At 42.6% G+C, this 9577-nt stretch overlaps 1 pseudogene; it reads right to left on the reverse strand.

The window, feature by feature from the left end:
* Positions 1-7476, reverse strand: part of LOC111177897 (uncharacterized) — a 123660-nt pseudogene extending 116184 nt beyond the window's left edge.
* Positions 7477-9577: the final 2101 nt, after the last annotated feature.

Below are 9577 nucleotides of genomic sequence, written 5' to 3' on the forward strand. Positions count from 1 at the left end.
CATTTTAGATTGATCAAACCCTCTGGAGTAAATAGTAGCCATTTTGCAGGTGAGCACACTGAGGCTGTGAGCAGTGAAAAACTTTCCCAAGTCCACATGGTGTGTAAATGAAAGAGCTGGAATTTTGTTCGATTATAAAGCCTGCACTCTTTACCGCTGTTAGCCTCAGTTTCCTACTTCTGTATATTGCTTAAGAGAATGTTTTGCTTCTTTGAGCAAAAAAAATTGTCAACTCATAGCCTCAAAATTTTCGGAACAACTTTTACCACTGATTTTTGCTGAGTTGATGGAAATACCTTTATACCCTCTGCATGATGAAGTCTAAACTCCCTAGCCTGGCACGTGTGGCTTTCACTCTCCACCCCTCCATCTGCTCTGTACTCCCTTGCTCTGCCCACCACTCTCTCAGTCCCCAGGCTCTTTTGTGATACTGAGTCTTTCCCCAGGCTTTATCCACTTAGCAACCTCAGAGTCCCCCTCTTGGGACCCAAATCAGTCTTGCTTGGTGGGGCCTCCAGAAGGGTGTGGTGAACAGAAACATTTCTGCAGATGGCTTGGGATGGGCTGCCCACCCATGTCCCTGTGTCTGGTAGTGGTATTCTCTGCCACTAGGGAGCGAGCTTCAGGGGACAAAAAGCCTCCAGAGTGGAGGCAGGTGGTGGCCTTCAGTCGCAGACACTCACAGGCGGGCAGTGTGATTTCCCCAAGTAAAGATGCCCGAATCTCAGAAGAGTCCATAGGGCCTGAGGATAAGAAGAAAGCTGACTCCATGGGAGGGAGCTAGTTGTGTATACTTAAAATTTTGGGTAAATCCCTGTCTGGCCTTTTCAATGAGAAGCATCATCCTTGTGCACGCCTGACACATGCACAGGATCCTGCTCGTTGTGGCTGCCCAGGTACCTCAGCAAACGCTCGAGTGTTTCTCCCTCTCCTTCTCTCCTCCTTTTCCCCTACTTCTTTATCCTCCCATTTCCCCTGTAATTAGTAATAATTATAATGACATTTGAAAATTTACAGAGCACTTTCACGTACATCGTTCCATCTGCCTAACAAGCATGTGAGGTGTATCAGCATTTTATCTCAGTTTTAGAGGTGAGTAAATTGTGGTCCAGAGAAGTTAAGTTATTTGTTTCCAATCACAAGGTTGGTAGGCTATGGAGTTGGGATTTGAACTAAGGGTCTTCACCTCTAAATCCTAGGACCTTATTGTTTGTTTTTATAAAATATTGTGATGTCAGTATTTAACTTGAAGCTATGTTTCAGTTTGTAGCATCGTTCTGGGAAGTTAAAGATTTTGCTTCACAAGCTCTCTTAGAGCATCTTGGTTGGCTGCTGTTGACAAAATCCCATGTCATATGCCTATATGATATCATAACTTGCTGGTATCATTTTACTCCCCCCTTGCTTTATAATCCTCTCCTTGTGTTGGTCTCCCAAGGCCTGTGAGTAACCTTCGGGCAGAGTTTATCACACATCACGCCTGGTTTATTACGTATCATCAGGCCCAAGCACACAGGCCTGGAGCAGAATAACTGTCTGATCAAAGTTTGTTAAATGAGTGAATAATTAATAATGAAAACTAACATTTGATGAATGCTTACTTTTACTAGCCATTTTGCTTGACTCTTGATATACAGTTCCTCATTCATTTCGGTTAATTACCACAAAAACCCTATGAGGCTTGCACTCTTATGATTCCCATTTTACAGTTTAGAAAACAGGCTTGGAGAGGTTGAGTAACTTGCCAAGGGTTATGTAGCAACCAGGAAATGGTGGAGCTAGGGTGTGAGGCCAGGTCAGAGGCTGCCCACCTACACCGAGATTCTGCTGCCCGTCTAGTGAATGAGTAACGCCTGCACCAAGGGATGTGATAAGAGGGAGGCATCAGAAGATGTGAGTCTCACCTCTGCAAGGCTCGAGTACAGCACTTAGCTTCTCAATTTCTTCATCTGTAAACCAGGTGATAATCTGTATTCACAGGTTGGTTGTGAGGCTCCAGCTCTGTGATGGCTAGGAGGCTTTGTAATTCTAGTGAATTCTCTAGATATTTGTCAGCTGTGTTACTGCTGTGGTTGTCACAAGGCTGACAGCAGCCCCTGCGGTGAGCCACAGGTCTCCTGTGTCCTGCTCAGGGTTGGTCCTCCAAGAGACTCCCCAGGCCTGGACTGAGTCCAGCAGGGAGCCAATGCCCCCGGGTTCCTCAGGTAGCTGCCAAGGGCTGTTTCTAATTGTCCTTTAGCCTCCGGGAGAGTCAGCACATTTCATCTTTATCATTTCACAAGAAAAAAAAAACAAACCCTCTGTTGAACTTTGGGTGAATTAGTCTGAATTCTTGGCATTTTTTGCCTTTTCCAGGAAAAGTAGCTTAGTCACACCCTTCTCCAGTTCCTCACCTCCATTCTTTATTTCTTCTTCTTTTTTGCTGCTCACGGACAGAGATGAGAAGCTCATGTAACAATTTGAGAACTACCTCTTTGGTGCATGCACTACTGCTTCAGTCTCCTTGTGGACAGAAGGATTTTTCAGGCTTCTTGTACAGTACAGTGTGAAAGTTAAGCTTGTGAGCTCTGGGGTCAGATTTGCTTGGGTTCAAATCCCAGCTCAGCAACTTAACTATTGTGTAGGGCTCGCTAAGCTACTTTAGCTCCTTCCTCTGAGCCTCAGTTTCCCCATCTATAAAAAGGGGGTAATAGGGCTTCTCTGGTGGCACAGTGGTTGAGAGTCCGCCTGCTGATGCAGGGGACACGGGTTTGTGCCCCGGTCCGGGAAGATCCCACATGCCGCGGAGCGGCTGGGCCCGTGAGCCATGGCTGCTGAGCCTGCGCGTCCGGAGCCTGTGCTCCGCAACGGGAGAGGCCACAACAGTGAGAGGCCCGCGTACCGCAAAAAAAAAAAAGGGGGGGGTAATAACACTAGTTATCTCGTGGGGTTCTTGTGAAACCTACATGAATTAATGCATGTGGAAAACTCAGAACTGTGCCTGGTACCTCATGCATACTCAAAAAGTTCTTTATTTAAAAGATACACCATTGTTTTAAATTATACCGCATAGATAGATCTAAGCTTTGAGTACTTTGCAAAAATTTTGAAAGAGCAGTAAAATTTCATCAGGCTGATTTTTATATGATGCCCAAACCTCTGGCTGAATAGAGAAATTGAGCACTGTTTGCTTTTATACGTATAATCCTGAGCATTTGGAGACTTCAAAATGGTCGCATCATTTCATAAAAATGTTCACCTTTTTTCAGTGTTAGCCAGCATGTAGAATCAGCTCTGGGTCTTTGGTCTGGCTGTGGGTGTCTCTTCAGCCCAGGGTCACCACACCTGGATGTGTTGTGGTCATTGGTGAGGTGTGACCCAAAGAATTGATCATTATTGATAAGGTACTCAAAGGTGTGAATATTTTTTAAATGTATTATTTCGACAAATTAGAGTAGATTCAGTAATATTTCTAACACTCTTCTGTGCGGTTTCTTGAATGGGTGAGGTGGGCCAAGTTAACATTAGCTCCCTGAGACCTGCTTAAACACTTCAACACTTGCCTGGGAATTTTGTGGTGCTTTACTTGCCAACAACATTATGGGGGGAATATTTGAATCTGGGTATGCACACGAGTTCAAGTTTTATATGTTAATTATCATTCCCCAGTATTTCCCAGTATAGGACATTTGAAAATTGCTGGCTCAGTATGATCTCTCACATAATTTAGGAATTCTTTTTTACAGCAGTGGTTTTTAAACTGTGACCCTTGGAGCTCTGTGGGGTTGCCTGAAGAGCCTTGAGGGTTAAAACTGAATGGAGTTCTACGTCGTCTACTTCAACCACAGCAGTGCTATTTCACTTGTATTATATTTTGGGATTTCACATGAGATTTTGAAAAAAATACACTAACGTTTTTCTGAAAACACTGTTAGTAGCCTCCACGGTAGACCGTCATTCAGCCTCTCTTTGAGGGTCCCTACTTTGTAAGCTACCCTATTCATTGCATGCCTGCACAGTTCTGCTTGGAAGTTCTCATGAGGGCCCTGAACCTGCTTCGTTATATTTTTACCCCCTTGTCCTTGGTTTGTCTCCTGACACAACACAGAGCAGGTTGGCAGCACATGACCCTAAATAGTTTCAGAATTAATACTCCTGGAAAGTGGCCCACAGGGTCATAGAGTTGTCATTTTAGAGACACGAGATGGGGTCTCACACTATTGGAGAATGGTGATGAGAGCCGATCTCTGCTGGGAAGTCAGCCACCCATCATCAACGTCTTCATCACTTCCCCTCTTCGTTATATGTGCAACAATTCTCCTGAAACGATTAAGAAAAAAATTACCTTGTTTCCTCATAAAGAGTGGTCCTGAAAAACACAATAATTCCTACTTCTGTTGATGAAAGAGAAGAAGAGACAATCACGTCTTGCGAAGTGACGGTCACAAGAGTTTTTGTGGTAGGGCCACTCCAGAGTTTCCAGACTCTGTGTGCTTTGTGTGATCCCGGGAATATTTGTGTTTACGTGGAATTACAGTTACAGGCCAACAACTTCTGCTAATGCTCAGTAAGAGCAAGGAGAACTCATTATGTTAGCTTTTCCATTATTCAGAAAATGATCTAATTGTATTAATGATTTTTTTGAATTTCCATATAATCATATTCCCATTAGTTTTTACTCCTTGGATTAAAGGGGGGAAAAGCCACTGCTAAAATGCTCAAATATTGTTCTGAACGGCTCCTCTGTCCAATTAGTGAGCATTATTGTTGCGATACATTCATACTCATACAGCACACCAGAGACGGCATGAAAACACTCCCGTGGACAAGCAAACATGAAAAAAATGAAAACAACAGAGTTCCAGAACAGTTTCATTTTTTTACATTAAAATAAACCCCAAGGCTGATATCCTAATTTCTACTTGCTTGGCGGTTCTCGGTAGTAACAACACTGCAAAGAGAAGGGCTGTTGATGGGCTTCCCCTTCCTTTTAAAAACTCTGTTGCAAAGCAGGGCTGTGTTGTAGCCACTGTTTGAGTATCAAGCAGGCTAGCTTTGCTTGCTCCTTGCCAGCGTTCTTCAGGCGAGAGAACAGGCCACCACCTCGCAGAGGACGGTACTCACTGCCCACTGCAGGTGTTGGAACCTATTTGTGAAGCACATTTTAAAGAGAGATTCTGTATTTTAATGGTCAGTTAGTAGCTGGCTACCAACCGTCTCCGCTCTCTGCCTGGGGACAGAAATGCCAGGCTTATTAAATATTCAGAAGTTGTTCATTACTATGGGGATCTGTGACAACAGCCTATCTGCATATTGAGAAAACAGCAAGTTTACATTCTTCAGAATAGCTGTTCCAGTTCTGGGGAGGACTAATGTTTACCTGGCTAAAGATGCATAAAAATGCAAGCTCTATCTTGGAGATCTGCTTTGTTGCTTTTTTTTTTTTTTTCTTTGAACATGAAAATTTGAAAAACCAAACTTGCTTATGGAGAGAAAATTCAAAACAAACAGACCTTCTGAAAAAATCCAGTTGTCTCATACTGGCTGTTTTGGAGGACGTGTCAAATGTTTGAAATACTTACATGTTGGTAGACTAAGAAAAAGCATTTAATTAAAATACTTCAGATTCCAAGTAACTGAGAAATTTCCTGGGATGTAGCTAAGTTGTAGGGAATAAAGTGATGAGATATTAGCCCTTTCCTTGAAATCATCTTAATAATTGGAACAGTGTAATCACCCAGGGCTTAGTCAATGCCAGCTGCGAATTAGGAACCCAGGAACATATAATCCATTTGACCTTCAAAGAGAGACTTTGTATACATCAGTGTAGTTGCTAATTACCAATTAAATACCAAATCTAATGAAGAATATTACATAGGGTTAGACCAGTGGTCCATCCAGCCCCTTATTCAGTTTCTAACCATAATATGAATCATGATTGCCCAATAAGAAGCCCCTTAAAGTATCTGGGATGTAACCCAGGTGTGCACAACTTTCCTTCATGATCAAGTATGGCTGCGTCACTAAAGAGTTTCTGTAAAGCCTTGCTGAGTCTGCTTATATTTTAAAAGAGTGATTCAATATGAGAGAGGGTCAGTGCCATGTTTCTCTGGACTGTCATTAGTTTGCATTCTAACCAGACACATCAACTTCACTGTTCAGCCCGGCTTTCCGTGTACGTAGGCATGAGGATGGTGACGCTGATGATCCCAGCGGTACTTCTTGGTGCATCGTGAACCCTGCTCTTGCGTTCCCTCCTTCCTCCCCACTCCTCATTCCTCTCTTCCCTTGGCCATTGCATGTTTGAGTCTTTCTCTTTTCGATGTGTTAGATCAGTGGTCCTTCTGAGAGTTCGTTGATGGAAACTTGGACTCTACAACATCATCCTTAGAGATTAGAGATGTCCTCTAAACATCCCTAACCTCTGCTTGTTAGAACAGGCATAGGAAACAAAACTCCTTTTGAGTTTGCATCTCCTGTTTCTCAGTGGATATGTGGTGTGTTTCACATGCTTTCCCATCTATGGCATTGGCCTTATTCTCTAGCTGATAACTCTTTTACCCCATTTTGGCTGCACTTGAAGAAGACAGCGAATAAAAGTTTGGACTCTGAGGTTTGACCGTCGCAATGTACATCTTTTCTCCATAGCTTAGTGGTTCTGGAACCCTGGGCAAGCAAGTCACTTGCCTGTGTCTCAGGATTTCAGTTATGCTATGAGGACAATAATAATATTAGTCTTATGGGATTGTTATGTGGAATAAATAAATAAATAACATCAGATACTTGGTGTCGATGCTTAGCTATAGTAAATGTTTAAATATGTTAGCCATGATTACTACCATTAAGGATTCAACAACATCAATGGTAATTGAACACCTTTCCTGGATAGGCACTGAGGATAAAGAGATAGTAAAACACAGACATTATCTTGGAATAAACGCAGTCTAGTGGCAGAAATATGAGAGCAATTGCAATGCAGTGTGATGAAGTACTTTTGTAATGGCATGTTCATCAATTCTTGTTTGGTTCTTAAAACAGTGCTGTGAGACATTAACCCCATTTACAGATGAGGAATCCGGGGCCCAGGGAAGTGAAATGAAAAGCCTGCAGTCATGGGTTAGAGACACGTTTCTCTTTTAAGCCTCTTGCCTCCGATTTCACCTCTTGCATTTTGCACCAGGCCAACCTGCCTCATGGGCACACATTCCTGTATTGTTGTTGGTAATTTTGCATGAACCCTCTTGCCTCTTTCTGTCTCTCGTGACTTTCCGTGCACTGTAGTCTCTGTTGATTCCGTTAGGGACCGTGGTCCTGGAAAAGAGCACTGGCAAGGAGTCAAGGTTACTATAGGCGTATTCTAGGTCTGTTAGGTTGCATACGTACTTACCTTGCGTCCTCACCTCTCTGGACCCTAGTTCCTCCAGCTGCTTCACAAGGGTTTTGAGGAGCACAGTGGTTTTCAGAAGGCGGGTTCTGGGGTGATGCCTCAGCTGCCATCTTGGGGAGAGACTCACCTTCTCTGTTAGAGGGCTCTGCTTTTACTTCTGTCAATATAGTGGTGTCTCCTGAAAGATTACGTTGGAAAAAAGGATTCTGCTTGCTTTACCGTTTAAAACCCTGTGGACAGAATGACCTCTCAGATCTTAGTCTACAACTCTGTGATTCTAGTTGTTGGAAAAACAATGAGAAATCCTAGAAGGAGGAATGGTTGTGTAATATATCCTCACACCCATTCAGTACCTTTGAAGAAGTGCTTGAAAGCAAACTACAAATGATTTTTAATAGCTAAATGGGTGGTTAATTAGGTTTCTTAAGATGATCTCTTATGTAAACAGAAACTTAATAGCTCCGTAAAATCAGTGTGGCCTGTAGTAGGGTGATTTTAGAGTTAAAGGACATGGGTTCAAGTTCTGGCTCCAGCATGTGTGGACATGACCTTCCCCAAGTCACTTTAGTGCTCTCACCTTTGGTTTCCTTATCTCAGCCAGCCTCAAGGGACTGTTAAGATGGAGATAACTAGAGTGAAAATGCTTACAGACCATTGCCGCTGTGAAAATGTTAATTTTCCTTTTATAATTGGTTTTAACATATTGATAAAGTTCCAATTACTATTGGTAAGGTTTTCAAATCCTGAATTTCACAGTTTCAGACATTTCTCTCCAGCATGCTCCCATGGCAGGGATGTCTCTGGAGTTTGTTCTGACAGACTGGTCTTTAGTTAACAAAGAGAAGAGGGGCGTGTGTGTGTGTGTGTGTGTGTGTGTGTGTGTGTGTGTGTGTGTGTGGTTATTGTCATTGCTGTCCAGGCTGACAAATGGGTTTAGGTCCAGACTTCCCCCTACATTATTAATGAAAAATTTCCTGTCACCTGAGGCTAACCTAGTTCCTTTCACAAGTCTTTGGCGACTAACTATCTTGCTGCCATCGGAAGAGTAGTCTGCCAAGCAGAGAATCTCCTCCCTGCTCTTTCCCTTAAGAAACACTTGAGCATGTTGAGCACATGAGGGCCTCAAATTAGGTTTGAATAAAACACTGTGATAAATAAGTCAGTGCCTCCTCTACGCAGATTGCCACTTGTTTAGGGATTAAAGTGTCGATTTTTGAATGTCGCTGAGATTCAGACATGGGTTAATTAAACATTTACATATATGTGCTGAACAGTATATTGCATGGTACCATAATGTGCTCTTTAATCAGAAACCATGGGTGTTTGTGTTTGCTTTTTCCATGTTAATTGGCACCATGCTGGCTCAAGCTTAGGTATTTGGCTAGATGTAAGAAGAGAGACATGGTGTTTTAAATATTTTAATTAGGACCAGCAGTTCTGAGCTCCCTCATTTCTCATTGGATTGTTTTTCATGCATGAATAAATTAGCTAGCATGGAAGTACTCTAGAAAGTGGTTGCCCTCTGGCCATAAAAAGAGTCCTATTCATTAATACTTTAATGAAATTAGCTGTGAGCAAAATATTATTCCTTTTAACTGTGTTCTAATTTCTTAATTTTAATTAGGCACATAATTGTAGGGTGCTGAAATGATCTTCATGTTTAGCAACGAAAGTTCCATCATCAGGAGCCTGTGGCTGAAACACCACACGCTCCCAACACGTTCCAGCAGGAAATTCTCCGTCCAGCTCTTTTCTCCCCACTGGCTTCACCAAAGATCCCCTTCACCCTTCCATTGTTGACCATGATAGGAGATGTCAAAAGAAAGCTGTTGGATGGTTGGATCAGTTTAGGAGTGAGGCAGGGTGAGGTCTACCAAGAATCTGGCCTGGTGATTTTCTTTTTCTTTCCAGTTTTTGTCTTCTCAGGCCCCCACTTAAATATCTGTGTCCCTCCACCCCATTTTATTTTAGAGTTCTCTAGGTTTCTCTTGACTACTTATTATTTTATTGGCTGGTTGTGTGAGCTCTGTGAGGACAGGGAATATTTTTCTCTTTTATGTGCCACCCCAGTTTGTGGCACATAATTCCTACTTCATACAAATATAGTTGTTGGATGCATGATACTTAATGGAACTGTGGGGTCCATAATGCTGCAATATTCTGATATAAGTTGTGGCATTTCATAATGCTTTAGGTAAGCAAGAGAGTCCA

This window comes from Delphinapterus leucas, chromosome 2 (genome assembly GCF_059928025.1).
Source record: "Delphinapterus leucas isolate spDelLeu-1000000601 "Yukka" chromosome 2, BTC_Dleu_Yukka2, whole genome shotgun sequence".
Lineage (NCBI taxonomy): Eukaryota > Metazoa > Chordata > Mammalia > Artiodactyla > Monodontidae > Delphinapterus > Delphinapterus leucas.